The 19,492-nt window shown below is 45.3% G+C and overlaps 1 protein-coding gene across 14 annotated transcripts in view; it reads left to right on the top strand.

The window, feature by feature from the left end:
* The window catches only part of Apbb2 (amyloid beta precursor protein binding family B member 2), a 333,238-nt gene that overhangs the window by 270,099 nt on the left and 43,647 nt on the right, over positions 1–19,492 (top strand). The gene's annotated exons all lie outside the window — the stretch shown is intronic.

Here is a 19,492-nt window from a genome sequence, read left to right as displayed (position 1 = left end):
GAAAGGATTATGGCCAGGTATTTGACAGTCAAAAGAATCAGCATTTATGCTGGAACTGGATGTGAGAAAGAATCCTCTGGCTGCTGATTGGGTTAAACCTTCCTGGGAGCATAGCATATCTTTGAGCTATCTATACAGAGAGAGGAGTCCTGACAGCTGGAACAGATGCTCTGTGTGACTGGATAGGAGACTCATAGACACCGACCAGTCATTTGTTTGGCAGTGCCCAAATTCTCACCTTCACTTCAGCGAGTTACTCTTCAAAGGAACTCTGAGGCGGCCATTACTTCCTCTGTGAAAATTCATGGCCTTGGTAGAGAGCTCTTATTTTCCCAATTTCTGTCCTCCGTGTCTATCCATACAGCAGGAGCCAAAGTGAGACCATTATATATTTGAACAACTAGGAACGTGCATTCGGGTCTGTTTTTTATTTTGCTTTTGTTTGCAGTGGTGCTTGACACAAGGCCCAGAGCACGCTAGGCAGGTGCTTCACCGCTGTGCCGTATCTGTAGCCCTGTGGCGGATGTTTGAGGTTAGCTCTTACTGATGCAAGTTTTTGGTCTACACTATTTCTTTAAAATAAATCCAGTCACCGAGTGTGTATGAGAGGATGTGATTTGGATTCTCGATGGCAGAACCGTGTGAGCTCTTTGTGCCTCGTCTTCTGACGTCGGAGAAACGAGGATACGACAGGGACCACAGCACATGTGTACACGTGCCAGCCAGTGTGTACAGTAATTGACAGAACGATGGAAACATGCAAGTGCTTAATGAATGTTTGCTTTTGATTTGTTTAAAGCAACGTGCACTTAGCAGATGCAGCTAATTACATGGCTTCCCTCCCAAGGCACTGGGGATGTGGTGGGGAGAGTCAAACTTCCGCCGGCTTCAAGGCTTGCAAGCCCTGATGAGTTCAGTTGGCCTGCAGAGCAGAAAGAGCCCCTCATAACCCCACCCCTACCCGCACCCCCACCAAAGAGCACAGTGTAAGTTAGATGGCATCATGAGGGTGCCTCCCCAAGGCAGTCAGGGTCTCCACATGTCTCTGTGGTTGGGGTGGGAGTGTCTTTGAGCCTGATTCCTTTTGGAGTAGTACATAAGGAAGCAAGTTTGCCGCTTAGAGGTTCTGTTTCTTCCCATTGGTCCCCAGAGCTTTCATGCCCTGGAAGAAGGAGCCTTTGTGTTTCCAATATATATTTAACTTTCCTTTGCCTTTGATTCTCTCTCTCTCTCTTTTTCTTTTTTTTCCTTAACAGCAATTTACAAGAGCAAATTCAATTTGTAATGCTGCAAAGGAAAGGGGCTTTTTCACTTTGTATGAATAAAACATTAACAGTGTTTCATTTTGCCGGGGGAAACAAGGCCATTTCACATTCTCTTTTGTAACAGTTCCTTGCTGAGAAACTGGCATCTCTTGGGGGTGTTTCTTGATGTGGTTAAAATGAGAAAGGAAAGTACAAGTGCCAGACTGAAAGGGCACAGACCTTCCCCACAGAGCATTGCACCCCACTGAGCCAGGAGACCTTAGAGGTTCTGCAAGTGTTTTGGGTCTAGTGTTTTCCTAAGGCTTTCAAGTGAGTTCAGTTTCTTTGTAGCTTCTTGGGTAGTCCTTTTACTTTGGATGACGAGGTCTTCTAGGAATAATGAGTGGATGATGAGTCCCCTCCCAATGTCTTCTAGGGCTGAGTCCGAACAACCTTATGAGCTAAGGAAGGAGTTGGAATTGCCTCCAATGTTAGCTCTGTGGAGTTTGCTTGTAGGGTTTCAGTTCTGACTGCAGCTTCTTCTGGGTTTAGGGAGGGCTGCCTTCATTAGAAACCTGTTTACTTTACTGCCTGGAAAAGCAGGGCTGCCTCCTTCTTGGCCACACCACACTTTGACTCCTTTAATCACAGTGAGACAAATATGGAGACCCCCTTCTCCCAGAGACAAAGGCTGGTGAGGAAGTTTTAGAGGTTGTGTATTCCCCAGGGTAGCACAAGAGTGATGTGCAGTGTGTCACTGTGTGGAAGATGCCATCATCAGGTGTGTGGATGGCACTAAGACAGATGACCAGAGAACTTTTCATTTGGTCTCTATGAGCCTGCCAGGCCACCATTCCAACAGTAGATAGAAGGGATGTCACCTCCCTGTTTCAAAGGCCTATATAGACTTTAAACTCAGCATTTTCACACCATGGGAAGCAACTCTCTCCTTATCCTTAATAGAAGTCTCAAACATAAGTGAGCCCAGTCTCTCAACCTAAGGGAACTTTAGCAGAAACACCCCACTTTTTTTTTCAATGACAGATATGAACGCATCTTCTAGGATGGGGTGCTGAGATCCTGTATCCATTGGCCAAAGGCAGTCGAGTCTGGTAATCTCCCCTGTTTCCCATGAGGGAAGGGATAGATAGGATTGTCAGGGTTTCAGATCTCATTAATGGGAAGCTTTCCCGTTGGTGCAGCATGTAAGATATCCATAGTAAAACGGTCTAGAGCAGTGGCCCTCAGACACTGTGGGTAGCGACCCCTTTGGCAAACCTCTTTCTCCACAGATATTTACAGAAAAATTCATAACAGTAGCAAAATCACAGCTATGAAGCAGCAATGAAATAATTTTATGGTTGGAGGTCACCACAACATGATGAGGAGCTGTGTTAAATAAAGGGTCGAAGTATCAGGAAGGTTGAGAAGCACTGGTCTTGAGTCACCTGGGAAACTATGATCAACCTGGTGAGAGATCCTTTTTACACTCCGAACCCCCACTTTCGGGGGCTTTAGATCGCAGTCTACAATGGAACATTCTCTGTGTTACTCAGCTTTGTATAATAAAATGTCTTAAGTAATTAATTTTTTTTAATTTAATTTTTTTAAAGGAAAGGCATAAAGGACAGTCCATAATCAGTTAACACCCTTGCTTTTAGGACTGCGGCATGGTGGCCTTACATCTTGAGGGGAACATGAGGTAGAGGGAGCTATTACCCTCACCATGGCCAGGAAAACAAAGGGAAAAGGAAGTGGGGCCCAGTGTCCCCGTCAGAGTCATTCCTATCCAACCAGAGTACTTTCACCAGGCCCTACCTCTTAAAGGTCCCATTTCCTCCCGGCAGTTCTGTGAGTTGAGGACCAGGCCTTTTCGTGAACCATGGAGTTGGGGGATATGTATCAGTTTCCTTCGTGGAAATATATCCACGTGAAACACACTTTGGGAAAGCTGCTGAGGGTCGTAAACTCATCCATTTACATTAGTGGCAACATTAAACTGCTGGGTTTGTTTATTAAGAACAATTTGATTGCATCCAATGAATAATGATTGTAAGTGGAGGCCCCATTGGGCCTGCCCTAATGAAGATAAAAGTTCCTCATAATTAGTAGTCGCCATCAGCAGCATGTGTACACGTGCGTTTTAGCGACTGGTCCTGCATTCTTACCCAGGTTGAATGTGTGCCCTGTGAAACTGTGAGTGTGTGTGGTTTGTACAGCACACCTTCTCCTCCTGGAAAATGCTTTAAGTATCTTTTTTCTGACTGTAATGATGACTAATTGTAATAAGATCTTCCACTGACACAAAGTATTCCTGAACTGTCAGATGATTTATCTTTGGCTTAGTTGTTCTCTCTGGTTTTGATCGCAGGAAATTCTTATCCAATGAATACAGAATAGAGGATTGTGCCGGGTGTTCTCAAATATTCTTTTCTCCTAGGTCATCTCCAGTAAGTTTTATGACTTTGGTTCAAGTTGCTTTCAAAGGCTTCCTGCCACACACAGCGCATGTTCTTGTTTCTGGTTTTGCTGTTTTGTTTTCTTTTTCAAACACTGCTCATTTTTTGGTTGGATCTTGACAATACTGCAATTGTTTAATTAGGAAGAAAAATAAAAACAGTTCCAGGTGACCCCCCCCCCCACCAACCCCTCATTCTTTCCCAGCAGTAGACATTGAACCTAGGGTCCCATCATGTTAGACAAGCACCTTACCTCTGAGCTGTGTCCCCAGCCCTCTCTCCGAATTTTACTTTGGGACTTGTATCACTTCACTGCTCAATCTAGCCTTAAACTCACCCATATTCAGCTATACCACATTGCTCCCACAGTCTGGTATTTTGGGGGAGGGGCATAGGTCAGCTTGCTGTCACTATAGCAAAATGCATGAGAAATAAGAAAAGGAATTATTTTTGACTCAGTTCTGCTCCATGGAACTCCCCCAGATATCTCTATTTCAGTATCCCCCAACCTCTTTCCTGGGTTCCCCGAAACAATAAGGTCAGAGCCCTGTCTCAGAATGGCTGCCCTCATGAGAATTTAATGTTCTCTTCATGGCCTTTGAGTAACCAGCTGCAATTTTTCTTTCTCTCTTCAAAGAACTGGTGCTGTTTCTGCTTTTTGAATGGCCCTGCTTGTACTTAAAAATGTATTCGCAGGACAGACGCAGACAGAGTGCTCAGGATCTTTATGGCAGGTACCTCCATGCTGGCATGTGTTCCCTCCACAGGAATTAGTGGCAGTTACACAGGTCAGCCCTTACTACCCAGGAGGACATCACACAGGAAGCCCCTTGCTCCTGCAGTAGTCACACAGTGGCAACTCCTTGGAAGGGACTGGAGAAGCAAGGATCTTTTAGATCTTCACAGTCTTTGTCCAAATTATTGGCTATGTCTAAGCAACAATTGTTGTCATGTGGAAAACCCTGACTTTTTGTCTGCCTGTGAATCCTGTTCCCCTAACTGGCTGCCTTGTCTGACCTCAATGGGAGAGGATGTGTCTAGTCCTGCAGTGACTTCAGGTGCCAGGCTGGAGGGATACCCAGGGGAACCTCTTTCTTCTCATTAGTGAAGAGGAAGGGTGTGAGGGAAGAGCTGTGCGAGGAGATAGAAAAGGGGGCAGCTGCAATCATGATGTAATGCAAATAAACAAATAAATACAAATACATGGGGGAAAAGAAATAAAATACAATAAAGCTACATACTGAGAAAAAATGAGTTAGCACAGACTAAAGGGGACAGCTGCTTGTACAGTCTTGTTAAGTCTCAGGGGAGGGGCCAGGAAGCTTTTCATGACTGTGACAAACCACCTGAGATAATCACCTTTAAAAAAAGGAAAGGTTTGCTTTAGTCTGTGACTATTTGGGTCTGTTGCTTTTACATCTTATTTATACATTCATGGTGGGAATATGTGGCCAGGAAGCAAAGAGGGTAATGAGGAGCCAGGGTCTTAATATCCCCAGAAGAACATGTCCCCAGTGACCTTTCTTCCACCCACTAGACCCCACTCTTAAAGATTCCACCACCTCCCACTGGTGCCCAGGGAGGAGTCCAAGCCCTTAGCATATGAGCCTTTGGAAGACATTTTATGTTCAAATAACAGCACAGAGCATTTGAGAAAGCTGTTTTAAGTGAGCTGCCATGGCTATTCTTCTGTTTAGTGGGACCACACTGTGTCATACAGTGTGCATATGGGGGTGGGGGGTCAGTCGGCTTTCAATCACTATGACAAAATGACTTGAAATAATCACCTTTAATATATGAAAAGGTTTGCTTTAACCCATGGCCATTTGTTTCTATTGCTTTCAGTCCTTACTTACGTTGTATATCATGGTGGCTGTGATGGTTTTTATATGCTTGGCTCGAGGAGTGGCACTGTTAGGAGGTGTGGCTTTGTTGGAGTATGTGTGTCACTGTAGGTGTGGTTTTTAAGGCCCTTGCCCTAGCTGCCTGGAAGCCAGTCTTCTAGCTACCTTCAGAACAAGAAGTAGAATTCTCAGTTCATCCAGCCTCATCTCTGCCTGGATGCTGCCATGCTCCCACCTTGATGATAATGGACTGAACCTCCGAACTCGTAAGCCAGCCCCAATTAAATGTTGTCGTTATAAGAGTCTCCTTGGTCATGATATCTGTTCACGGCAGTAAAAACCTAAGACAGTGGCCACAGCAACACTTGGGCCAAGGAGACTTCCTTTATAAATAGGTAGGACTGATCAATGAAAGAAGGTATTTCTGCCTGAAATGACAGGGAATTAGTAGTAATGTAGTTGCCTTTTTGTTTGCTTGCTTGTTTTTTTTTAATTTTGTATATGGTGTTGGCTATGTACACATGTGTGCAGTGCCTGTGGAGGTCAGAGGCATCAGATCGCCTGGAATTAGAGTTACAGGCAGTTGTGACATGCGTGATGTAGGTGCTGGGGATCTAACTCGGGTCCTCTGCAAGAGCAGCGTGCACATGAGAACCACTGAGCCATCTGTCCGCTCCCCACCCTCCTTCACCTTTAGCTTTTTTAGCTAATCTGAAAGTTCCCTATATTTTTGCTTCTCCATCGTTGCTTTTTTTTTTTTTTTTTTTTTTTTTTTTTAGATGTAATTTTCTGGGTCTTCATATGGGAGGTTGTTTCCTAATTCCATCCACTTGGGGATTCTGTGAGCCAGGCAGTAATGAAAGATGGATGGAACTCCAAGCTCTGCTGATGAAAGTTTAATCTGGGGTGTCTGCCACCATGCCTCAGGGAGAGAAGTCTTTGGAGAAAGAATAATAATTCTCTCCTGGTTGCCCCAGGATTGTCGTGACCTCTAGAGTTAATTTCTTTTTTATGCACCCTCAGGATTAGCAGGGGCGTCGGGATTTACTTGACCATCATGCTGGCTTACATCGTAGTGGCCTCCTTGTCTCCTATCAATCACGATGAGGTGTTCGATGAACTTTGAGGGGAGAATAACCTTTAAAGAAAGACACTGTAAGTGATTGCCTAGGAAACGTCCCCTCAGGGAATTCAGGTGGGCACTTTCAGTCACAGTAGTCATGGTGACACTGTCATTGATGGTGACTATAGAAGCCAAATGCTGTGACAAGTGCCTCATCCATCCATCTTGGTGGTTCTGGCTCTGCTCATTGCTCTGTGCCTGTGTAGGTTTCAGCAACAGCCAGGGGCTTGCCCTGCAGTTTCTAGAGGAGGCAGACAAGTTCAGGGATCCCTGAAAAAATGTCCATGTTTTGAATCCTGAGTCCTGAATCAAGCAATGAGTCAGCCTTTGGGGATGTAGAGGGGAGGAGATGTTCTTGACTGCGGCCATCCGGTCCTCAAGGCACCATCTTGGAGCATTCCGAGAAGTAGTCTTGGTTGGAGCAATGGTTGAACCACTCGCATGTGGAATTCCCACTGGGGACCAGCGGTGGCTCTCTGAGGATTTTAGTGTTACTCTTTTAGACGGTACTCACTGAGGCAGCTCTGTCAGATGATCTTCAGTGAAACAGTGGTGCCCTTGCACTTTATTCAAGGTGAACAACGGCTATCTGTGAACCTTGGAGAGCGGGAAGGCATTTTCAGGGTGAGTGTGAAATCATTTGGCTGGAGCTTAACGTACTGTGCATACCTCATTTGTATGAAGCAGTATTCCAGGAATACTGGGTACTTGCTGGGCAGGTTCAGACAGGGGAAGAAGAAGTTGAACTTGTACGTTTGCCAAGGGCAACATGACCTACCGCAGGAAAGATGATGTGGGGTTCAGGCTCCCCAGATAAGGTCAGAAAAGGGAAGCCCTGCTGGAAGAAGGGGGTCCTCATTTGGGGCCAGACTCAGAGGAGCTACCCAGATGTGGTAGACTCTGACCTTTGACCTTAAGTTTCCCACCACTCACATAACAAGTATGAGTGACCAGGAGCAGAGAAAGTTTAAGCTCTCGTGGGCAGAGCGTCATTCTGTTATACCTCATGTCCCAGAAGATACACATGTCCTAAGCCTCATGTCACTGCAAACAAAATGTTCAGCTGCTGCCTTTCATAAAAAAACACTTGTCACCTAGAATGCTTTGGTCTCAAATGTAATCACCCTGAGATTTTTAGCTTCCTATTGAATGTAGTAAGAATGGCTTGGGAGCCTCTAGGGACGAATGGCTTAAGAGCCTAGGTTCGGGCTCAGAGAGGATTACCATGGGCAATTATATGGAGTTCTGGGTGCTAGAACAGGCCAAGAGAAGGAACTGAGTGGGAGTCCCCATTTGCAAACTGGTTGTGGTTCTTTGCTTGAGCTGTTACGGGCACCGTCTCAGTGTTCTGGTCTCTCCATCCCTCCATCTGTAGCAGAAATCATCCCTTCAGTCATAAAAATGCAGAAGTGTTTTCTAACAAGCACTGTGCATCACCAACAGTGCTACTGTATTGACATGGTAATGGCTCCTTAAAATATAATAAAATTTAAAAATGGTTTTTTAAATTTATTAAGTTATATATATTTTATAAAAGTTGGAGATGGTTCTGTAGCCCGGTTGGTGGAGTGCTTGCCTAGTGTGCACAAAGCCCTTCGTGAAATCCCCAGCAACATGAAGCAACTGGGGTAGAACATACCTGTAATCCCAGCTCTGGGGAATAGAAGCAAGATTAGTTCAAAGCTGCCCTGAGCTCCGCAGAGAGCTTGAGGTCATCCTGGCATACATGAGACCCCGTCTAGACAAACAAACAAGCAATCAAAGCCAGGTGCAGAAATAAACATCTTTAATCTCTGCACTTGGGAGGCAGAGACAGGCAGATTTTTATGGCTTTAAGGCTCACGTGTCTACACAGTGAGCTCCAGGCCAGCTAGGACTTAGGACTACATAGCGGGGCTCTGTCTCAAAGAAAAAAAAAAAATTGAAAGAAATTTGACATGGACAGTATGATGGTTTGAATATGCTCTGCCCAGGGAGTGGCGCTATTAGGAGGTGTGACCTTGTTAGAGTAGGTGTGACCTTGTTGGAGGAAGTGTGTCACTGTGGAGGTGGGCTTTGAGACCCTGCTCCTAGCTGCCTGAAAGACAGTCTTCTCCTGTTTGCCTTCAGAACAAGATGTAGAACTCAGCTCCTTCAGCACCAGTGTCTGTCTAGACACTGCCATGCTTCCTTCCATGACGATAATGGACTGAGCCTCTGAATCTGTAAGGCAGCCCCAATTAAATGTCCTTTATAAGACTTGCCTTGGTCATGGTGCCTCTTCCCAGCTATGGAAACCCTGACTAAGGCGGTCAGCATTTCTGTGACCTTTGCTCTCTGTAAAAGTTGTGACTTCCTGGCTCACTGTGATGGTGGTGAATGACTTGAAATCCCTTCATGGAGCTCCTCCAAGATTATCCCAACCTCCCTCAAAACCCAGCATGTTTCAGAGCCCCCAGAACGGCATGATATTTCCCTGAGCTTCTCACTACCAGACTGAGTACATAGGTATCAGAGCTGGGAATTTAAGCCCTAAAGTAGATGGTGCTTGGCAGAATTTGGGTTTTGATAAAGAAAAGTGAGAATTTTAAACTATTATCTCATAAGGAATTCCCATCCTGTCACTTGAGTTGCAACACTGCTGTCATCCAACATCCTTGGGTCACCAGGGCTATACTCTTCCTGCCTTTCATGCCTGGCCTTCCTGCCTCTCCAAGGACAAGAGAGTCATGCTGCCTTCCCTCCCTCAGAGTTCATAACCTTTGGATTCAGGTGCCACATCTCAGGTTTCAGGGCTGTAACTCCAACTGGGCATTCCTGTCTTCTGGGCTGTTTGCCAGAGAGTACCCTGGAAGAATGCTCTTGGAAAAGTAAAGAGACAAAAGGGAAGGGACATTGGCCAGAAGTTGAAAGCCATCTTGCTCTCTACAGATGGGGCCGTTTGCATCTCTCCACTTGGCACGTACTCAGCTTTGGCTTCTCATGTGTAGAGAGTTGGCCAAAGCTATATCCAGTGCCAATATCCTTCGGCAAGTGAACAGAGAAACAAGTGTCCAGACACCGACTCCCACAGCAGCCTGCTGACTCTCAAAATAGCTGTACCTGCTGAAAGAAGAAACAAGACCCCCACATAACACCAAAAAATAATATATACTATATGGCTTTGTTAATATAAAATTATCAGAAAAAAAAAAAAAAAAAAAAAAGCCAAGGTGAACTACCCGTTGGTGACAGAGGGTAGAGATTACAAAGACAGCAGAAGAATCTTTGGGGAAAATGAAGAATTTAGGGCAGTTTTAAATTTGAGTTAAAAAAAAACTTACTTAAGTTTTAACTTTTTTAAAAAAATGTAGGAACTTGATACATTGTGTGCCTTTTATTGTAAGCCACTGATTCGTTCTGGAAAGCAAGTAGAATATAAATTTTAATAAAGAAGCAGAGCAGGGTTATAATGCCCCCATGTCCATAGGGAGTTTAAAGTACCAGTTTCCCTGACTTCCCCTGTACCTCAGGTTGGGAAGCAGGGAGCATTCGGAAACAGGGGTGTCTCAGGGTGTTCTGTTCTTCTCTGTAAAGTCCCTAAGTCATAAAAAGAACAGCAAAGTTAAAAAACTATCTCCCTGCAGCCAGTTAGTATTTATTGACCAATCCAATGACACTTTTGGCTTTCTACATGAATTAAAGAACCATAGAGCATGACAGAAAGCACAGCCCGCCTCCAGAGGTACTCGCCAGCTCGCCAGTCTCGTTTCCGCTGCCACCGGGAATCCCATTCCAAAGACAAGCGGACATTACTAAAGGCATTATACAGAACAGATGGAGGGAAATTTCTTAATATATTTTCCCTACAAACTCAGTGGCCTGCAGCCATTGTCTTGTGACCCTTTCGCTCTGAAAGGAAATGGTCTGATTTATCTCCACCTACCCTCCAGCTTAATAGTTGCTTTGTCTTTTTTATTGATGTAACAGAAGCTGGAGAAGATATTTATAAGAAAGATAACGCCTAACACTATTCATTAAATTCACTAAGCTGAGGGTGGAAAGGAAAAGGGAAAGTTTCTTAAGATACGGTGTGGAAGCCATCTGTGCTGCACCAGTGATTGTCGGGATGGATAGTGTATACCTTGTCTTCAAAGCTTGGTCCCTATTAGGTAAGTTTTAATTTTGCAGTCTGGAGGCCAGAGGGTTAGTCCCAGCCTCACCAAGATGAGTCAAAGGGAGGACAGGGCTACACTTGTTCTGGAGACTCCAAGGAAGAGCCTGTCCCTGACACCTTCCAGCCTCTGCTTACTGTTGGCATTCTTTCATGGGGTCATGTCACATCAGCCAGTCTCAATTGTCAACAAGTTGCTCCAGTGTGTCATCTCCCTGTCTAGGTTAAGACACCCACGATTGACCTCTGGGCCAACTTGGGTAATACCCGCCCCTACTTTTTAATTCTTAACCTGACCTCATCTAGAAAAACACTGTTCCAGGCTGGAGAGATGGCTCAGTGGTTAAGGACACTGACTGCGCCGGGTGGTAGTGGCACACGCCTTTAATCCCAGCACTTGGGAGGCAGAGACAGGTGGATTTCTGAGTTCGAGGCTAGCCTGGTCTACAGAGTGAATTTTAGGACAGCCAGGTCTACACAGAGAAACCCTGTCTCGAAACCTCCCCCCCCCCCAAAAAAAAAAAAGCAGCACTGACTGTTCTTCCAGAGGTCCTGAGTTCAATTCCCAGCAACCACATGGTGCCTCATAACCATCTGAAATGGAATTTGGTGCCCTCTTCTGGCCTGCAGGCATACATGCAGGCAGAATGCTGTATATATAATAAATAAATAAATCTTTAAAAAACAACAACAACCCCCCAAAAAAAACCACACTCTTCCTTTCAGGTACCACCTACCTACAGGTGTCAGAGATGGGGAGCTGGTCTCTGGAGTTGTTTTCTGAGGGGTCCCTCGTGCTCCCTTTCCCACTGCTCACCTACCCTGCTCTTCCACCTTTCACTCCCCCCCTTTGGTGCTACCTATCCTGTGAACATTACTGGAGTAAGATGCCATCCAGGTAGATTCCACAACCAGCCTTTCTGCGTCCATGTGACTCTGGGCAGCTTAACCCTCCATACCTCTATGTAGCCAAGGAAGCCTTAGAGCCTGCATTCAGTGGGGTGCTTGATAACAGTGAGATTCTGACCTTCCCACAGTGCTGTCTGTTCTCAGCACCCTGCTCCTCTGCACAGCCGTGCTGGGTGTAGTGGGCCAGAGACTGCCCAAGAAGGTTCCTACCACGCCTCCTCTATTTTATTTTTCCCAGGGCAGTTAAAACATAGAATGTTTATGAACTAATTCATCTTCCTTTCCCTGAAGGAAAGGAAGGCTTATTTCATTTCATGGGTGAACAGTTCTTGCTCGGGAGCTCTGTCTTCTTCCAAATGATGTATAACACGAGGTGGTGTCTGTCTTAAGTCTGTAGACGGGTGATGTTCTTCCTCCCTGGTATTTAACCTGGACGCCTGGGCAGTAGAGTACACATTTCTTCATAGGTGCTTCATCTCAGGAGACACAGGTACACAGCAGGTTCAGGGGCTCCCTCCCACCTCAAGCCTTTCTAGTCCCTTCATTTTGTTTACAGGGTTTCTCTGTGTAGCCCTGGCTGTCCTCGAACTTACTCTGTAGGCCATGCTGGCTTCAGATTCAGAGATCTGCCTGCCTCTGCCTCCCAGCTGCTGGGATTAAAGGCGTGCGCCACTATACCCAACTATACTTTCCTATTTCTAAACTAGCATGCAGAGCCTGGTATCTCAGTATTCAAGAATTCCAATAACCTGTAAGTAATAGATACTAAAAATAATACATATTTATAGGAAATAGGTCCAGGAAGAAGAATAAACAGTTGTATAATTACCAAGAAAATAACAGCAGGCTAGGGTAATATCTGGGTCTAGATGATGCTGCCTACCTAGTGTCTTCTAGGTCAGCTGGGGTTCTGTAGTGAAGCCTAATGATGGTGATGATGATGATGATGATAGTAATAGTCATCAAAGAAACTGATACAAAGGTACAAACTTCAAAGCATGAAAACCGTTTTCCCCCCTCAGAGGTTGTTAGCTTTATAATATATTCATTGTCTGCCTTTAGAATCTAAAATTGTAGCCTAGTCTGTTTAGGAAATGGTCTCTTCTGACATTTCCCTTATATTCTAGGACATTTTACCCCAGTGCTAGAACCTTGATACAGGTTACACTTCATCTCTGACACAGTGACATTAGCAGTGTGAGACTCTGTAAACTGTGACACTACACCTGGTTGTCTTAATCTCTGACACAGTGACATTAGCAGTGTGAGACGCTGTAAACTGTGACACTACATCTGGGTTGTTTTACTGTTAGTCATGTCCGTCGAGGTTGTAGAATCGGATGCCATAGGTGTGGCCATGCATCGTGGCCATGGACTTCATTTAGATCCTTAAACTCTGACTGCCCAGCATCATTGGATAGCAGTGACTTTTACAGTGTGTGTGTGTGTGTGGGGGGACAACCTAAATGCTTGAGTCACTCGAATACTTACTGTGATCTTGGTTAATCATCACTGTCACCTTGCCTAGATTTGGAATCACCATGGAAACAGAGGTGTGTCTGTGAGAATGTCTCCAGAGAGGTTTGACTGAGGAAAGGAAAACCCACCCTGCATGTGGGCAGCACCATCCTGTGGGCTGGGGTCTCTGGATTGGGGGATGGGGTGGGGGAGCGTGAGCACCAGAGTTCACCACTGTCAGCTTCCTGACCATGGACCTGGTGTAGACAGCTGCCTTTAGCTCCTTCCACTGTGCTTCCCCGTCATGATGTGCTGTCTCACAAGCAGTGAATACACTCGCCGTCCAAATCTAAGCTGTAGTCCTTTCTTGATGAATAGCTACTCAACAGTGGCTGCAGAGAGTCGGGTTTTCCTAGACCCTTGTGACCATGCCTGCAGAGGAGAAATGTCCCATTTGAAACTTGGTGCAAACCAGGAATTTGTAGCTCCCATGGTGCAAAGCAGTGGGCAGCATCAGAGTTACCAGGAACACCCTGTACAGCCTTTGTGAGGAAACAGTCTAAGTGCAGTTTTGAGTAAGTCCTTAAAGCGGGAGCACTGTCTAACGGGCGCATCGTCTAACAGCAGATGCTGTCCCTGCAACAATGCCGGCTTTTGTTTTGTTTGTGGTACCTAAAAGGACTGAACTGGATTTTAAGGTCTGAATTCCAGTCTACCATTGTTTGGTGTGTTGTCAGGCAACTTACTTGACCCTCTCCAACCCTTAGTTTGCCCGTCAAAGAATAGCATTGCCAACCACTGAGGGATAATAGCAATTCCTGTCCAGAGTTGAGGTGGCACAAGCATGGTGCATGGATGTTATGTCATGCCAGGTGCCCACACACCATTTGCAGGTTCAGCCTGGGTTAGGCCAGTAGAAGGCACTTGAGCCTGGAGAAAGGAGCTCTAAGCTGTCTCCCCACTCTGTTACTTTGGGTATGATATAGTGTAGTACAAGCAGCGAATACACTTCCCTCACAGCAGGTAGGTCTCCTCAGGGCTCTAACCTCATCTGCACAGGCCAGCCATGGTATGGCTGCTTGTTCGATCAGTCCTGCCCCTCATTCTGCCATGCTTACAATTAATTGTCCAAGTGGCTCCCTCATTTGGACCCCCACTTATCAGAAGTTCAGCTGGCCATGGGCTGGGGGAGAATGTAGCCATTCATTTTGGTGTGTGGTTTTGAAGTCATTAACCTCAGACACACAGGGCTTTGCCATCTTGGAGATTGAGGTTCTGGAAGATTGGTAAATTTGGGGTCCTGCACAATGTCTCTGAAAGGCCCATGTGTTAAGGTTTGGTCCTTATGATGGCACTTTTGGCAAGTTGTGCAGGTATTAAATGGTAGAGCTTATAGTGGGAGGTATTTGGGTTATTGGGGTGTCCCCTTGAGATGGACTGATGGACTCTACTCACTCTTCCCTCTGCTCTGCATCCTGGTCATGAAGTAAGTTCTTCTCTGCCATGCACTCTCGTTATAATATGATGTCTTGCCACAGATCCAATAATTCATGGACTGGATCCTACAAATCTATGAGCTAAGCAAGCCTTTTTTCTTTATCAGTTGACTCTCTCTGGTATTTTGTTATAGTAACAAAAGCTGACTAATACAAAGATCACTGTAAGCAGCAGGAAACAACTTGAACATTCTTAAGCAAAGACACCTTGATTGTCTTCTGCGGCTCTGAAGCTCAGATGGGTCTGAGGCAGTGTCACCGTGCACTGTGCTCTTTACCTGCTTCTTCTTGTTTGTTCCTAGTTCCTGAGAAGAGATTGGAACCCAAAACATCCTGAGTGTCCATCCTGATCTTATACCCTATACAAAGCCCACCTCATAAGATACACCAGCCAAGGTCATCCTATGGACACATAGGTTAGGTAGTTTGTCCCAGAAAAGGGGGCCAGTTTGTCCCAGAAAAGGGGGCCAAGGCAGACAAGCCAGCCAGTGTTCATTGAGAAACCCACTTCAAGATTTCACCAGTGCAGTTAGGGACTATAGGTCTGAGTTGCTAGGTTAATACCTGTCCATCACCTGTCAAGTGGTATGTTAGTTAAGAGATGTTTCCTGTTCTGGGTATTTATTGCTTTGTTTTTGTGAGGGTTTTTTTTTTTTTTTTTTTTTTTTTTTCAGTCTTCATGACAACATTTTGAGGCAGATTTATTATTTTGTTTTTCAAATAATGCAGCAAGGCCAAAAGGAAACAGAAACACACACACAGACACACACACATACACACACATACACTCACACATATACAGAGAAAGAAGGGGGGAGAGGGGAGAGAGAGGGAGAGGAGAGGAGAGGAGAGGAGAGAGAGAGAGAGAGAGAGAGAGAGAGAGAGAGAGAGAGAGAGAGAGAGAGAAGGAAGAGATATTTTTGCAACATAAGCCTGCAAAGCCCACTAAAATGTTAAGGATCTTTGTTTCTGATAAGAACTATGGTCCACTCAGGGTTAAGCCTTTGTTCAGCCAGTACTAGTCAGTGGCTAGTGAGTACACAAATATCCTTTAGGCTAACATAAAAAATGGGGTGGGTGCGGTTAGAGGCACCATGTATAAAAAGTAGCCATGAAAATGAACAGTTGTGGCTGACCAAAAGAGTAAAATTGCTCTCTGGTGGTTAAAAGACCAAATGGGTCTGGCCAGTACTCTGTAAATGTACAGAATTTTGCTTGGGGTGAGTAATTCAGCTCTCTCGTGTGACATCCTTTCAGCGTCTAAGATGATTGAGACCTTAGGGTTACCGACTCAGTCTTCTGCATGTATCAGGAGTGTTTAAATATACATTTTCCCATCTGGTTAATAAGTCATGAGCCCACTTAACTCCTCATCATCGCAGTCAGAGGTACTCAGAGCACTTCCCTCCTTCCGATTAATCTTGACCCACAGCCCCATCAGGTTTTCATAAGATTCTGAAGTTAAAATTGCTGTTAAAAACTGGGTTACTCTCTTCCTAAAAGGAAATTATAAAGGCTGCTTTAATGATGTAGTTTCCCTTCTTTTCCTTCAAAAAAATTTTAAATATATATATGGAGAAGGGGTGGCGGTGGAGGTTAGAGAGATGGCTACGCTGTTAAGACCACTAGCTACTCTTTCAGAGGGCCCAAGTTTTCTACCTAGCACCCACAATCCCCCTGGAGTCCGAATCTGCAGCATGATGTGCAGCCAGCTGTGTTTCATCAAGACTCCAGCTGAGTGAGCATGGCGCATCCTCCATACTCACCAGACCAGAGATGCTGCCTTCTCCACTCTTTTAAGAGATTGTTCTTATTATTTTAATTATGTGTAAGTGTGTGCATGTATCTTTATGTATGTGTGTACACATGAGTGAGGTGTCCATGGAGGTCAGAGGCATCCAGATCCCCATGGAGCAGAAGTTACTAGTAGTTGTGAACCATCTGATGTGGGGGCTGGGAGCCGATTCTGGTCCTCTGCATGACAGTATGCATTAACCACTGAGCCATCTCTCCAGCCTTGTCTTCTTTTTCTTTTTAACCTAAACTCCAGAGACTGCCCAGACTTTACATCTCACACAACCCAGTCAGCCTCCTCGTGACTGTTCAGCACATTTGAAAGGAGCACAGGCTGCAAGGAAGTGAATTTGTTTTGTATGTTAAGCGCTCAGGATTGTGGGTAAATGGGCGCACCAATACAGAGAACACAGGCCTCATATGTGAACTCTGTGGGGAACTTTAATTGAATGAACTCTGTAGAGCAGGCAAATGAAAATTCACGTTGATGTTAGCTTACCTGCTCAGGGGACACACTGTTCTTTGTGTGGGGTGGAGAGGGATGAAGGGAGAGAGAGGATTAATGTATGGTAGGAACAGAACATCTGGAGAATCAAGTTTTGTGTTTCAGTCGGTATTAATTCAGCTCATTCATTGTCTCTGAACCTCTGTTCATAAAAGGAGAGTGTTAATAAAGTAACATGGGGATGGAAACACCGATCACTGGGTCAGTTCCAACATGCCTGTCAGGCACTGCTCACAACCACCTGTAACTTTAGGGAAGGAATCCAGTGCCCTCTTCTGGCCTCCACAGGCTCAGGTACATGTGTGTGTGTGTATACATACATATATATATATATATATATGCACATATACATATATATATTTGCACAGACACATATACACATATATATCAATAAAAGTAAAATGTAAAAGGTGAAATAAAAATTAAAGTAAGATAACTAATGTAATGTAGCTGATAGAATGCTATGACTAATAGCATGATAGGAAAAACCACTGTGAAGATATAAAATGTTATAGAAATGCCAGTATTTAGTAACTGGACAAGGGTAACAAGCAGTGTGCTAATATCCACAACCAGACAGTGGAATCTTAGACTTTGTGAGCCATTCTGTCTGTGTCTCAGTTATTCATCTTCATCACTGTTAGACAAACCCAACCTTAGAAAAAATACAAATCAAGGCCCGTGTCTGTACTGTCATAAATCTTTATTTACATAGCAGGTACAGAATGGCACTGTACCAAACTGGTCCCAGATGACACTGCCCCACACAATTGGAAACTTGCAGTGAGCAGGAAAATGAGATGAACCTAGTAGCTATAAATAATGTCTTCGTTTAAGCAACATTGAAGGGGACTGGAAAGATGGCTCAGCAGTTAAGAGCTCTGTCTGTTCCTCCAGATGACCTGGGTTCAATTCCCAGCACCCACATGACCCCTCACAACCATCTGTAACTCCGGTTCCAGGGGATCTGATGCCCTCTTCTAGCTTCTGCAGGCAAAACACCTGTATAATAAAACAACACCTACACACGTTGAAGAGTCCAAATGCTGGACAACTCTACCTGCTCTGGTTTCTGTCGTCAGTGATGTCATTGATTTCTCTTTGTGACATCGGGGTCCCTATGTGGGCCAGAGAAGCAAAGTCAGAAAGAGACAGGTTAAGGGCAGTTCTAGCCTGAAGCTTTAGTTTTGTGTGCTGCTTGTGAGGGGAGTGACAGTAACAGGCCGGGCCAGCAGCTTTTCTCCCTGACTGAGCCTATGCAGCAAGCTCCAAAGAACAGCTTTGTGACCACTGAGAAATTAAAGTGATTCCATTACTTTAAAAAACTAATCTCAAGATTAGTTTTTTAAAGATCACTGATGTGGCCATGTTTAGAAACGTGGAAATCTGGGACAAACCTAAAATTTTAAGAAACTCATTCACAAACAGTAACCCATACATCTTTAAGGGGGCTGCTTGATCCCAAACACATGGACAGGCTCTGATTTATATTCATTCTCTCTCTCTCTCCCTCTCCTCTCCTCCCTCTCCTCCCTCTCCTCCCTCTCCTCCCTCTCCTCCCTCTCCTCCCTCTCCTCCCTCTCCTCCCTCTCCTCCCTCTCCTCCCTCTCCTCCCTCTCCTCCCTCTCCTCCCTCTCCTCCCTCTCCTCCCTCTCCTCCCTCTCCTCCCTCTCCCCCCTCACCCCCCTCACCCCCTCTCCCCCTCTCCCCCTCTCCCCCTCTCCCCCTCTCCCCCTCTCCCCCTCCCCCTCTCCCCCTCTCCCCCTCTCCCCCTCTCCCCCTCTCCCCCTCTCCCCCTCTCCCCCTCTCCCCCTCTCCCCCTCTCCCCCTCTCCCTCCCCCCCTTCCCGTGTGTGTGTGTGTGTGTGTGTGTGTGTGTGTGTGTGTGTTGTTTTGTTTGGATGCCACCCGTTTTTCACATGTTAAAGAAATGCACAGGAGTGGGTTGATAACTGTGCAGTGACAGTGTTTTTCCGTATGAAGCAGCTGCTGTTCTGCCCTCTGAGTAGCCGTAGTTCATGTTAAGTTGTCTCCAGCCACCTCAGTTCAGCTACTCACAGTTGCCACCAGCATGTGGTAGCCCCTGGGTTTGTTTATCCGAAGGGTTTTGTCATTGTATTTTTAGCGACCTGGAATGTGACATGGTAACGCCTGCTGTTGGTTGGTTGGTTGGTTGGTTGTTTCTGTATTGGAGATTGACAAACTCTACCACCGTGCTATCTCCCCCATGCATCCTGGTTTTAATCCATACTTACTTAATGATTCATGATGCTACAATCTTTTTATGTGTTTATTGAAACCAAATACATCCCTTGGCAAAGATCATTTTCATTGGTTTTTAATTTTCCTTCAGTACTGGAGATTGAACTCCCACCCTTTACCATTGATATACAAACTTTACCCACTGTCTAGGATCTTGCTATGTAGCTTAGTCTGGCCTTGAACTCTTGACTCTGTTGTCTCAGCCTTCCTAGGCATTTGCCACCACACCAACTTAATTTGTTTTATTATTATTAGCTGTGGGATGGT

The sequence above is a fragment of the Arvicanthis niloticus genome, chromosome 7 (genome assembly GCF_011762505.2).
Source record: "Arvicanthis niloticus isolate mArvNil1 chromosome 7, mArvNil1.pat.X, whole genome shotgun sequence".
Classification (NCBI taxonomy): Eukaryota; Metazoa; Chordata; class Mammalia; order Rodentia; family Muridae; genus Arvicanthis; species Arvicanthis niloticus.
Note: the sequence above shows the minus strand (reverse complement) of the source record. Positions and strands in the feature narration are given on the sequence as shown.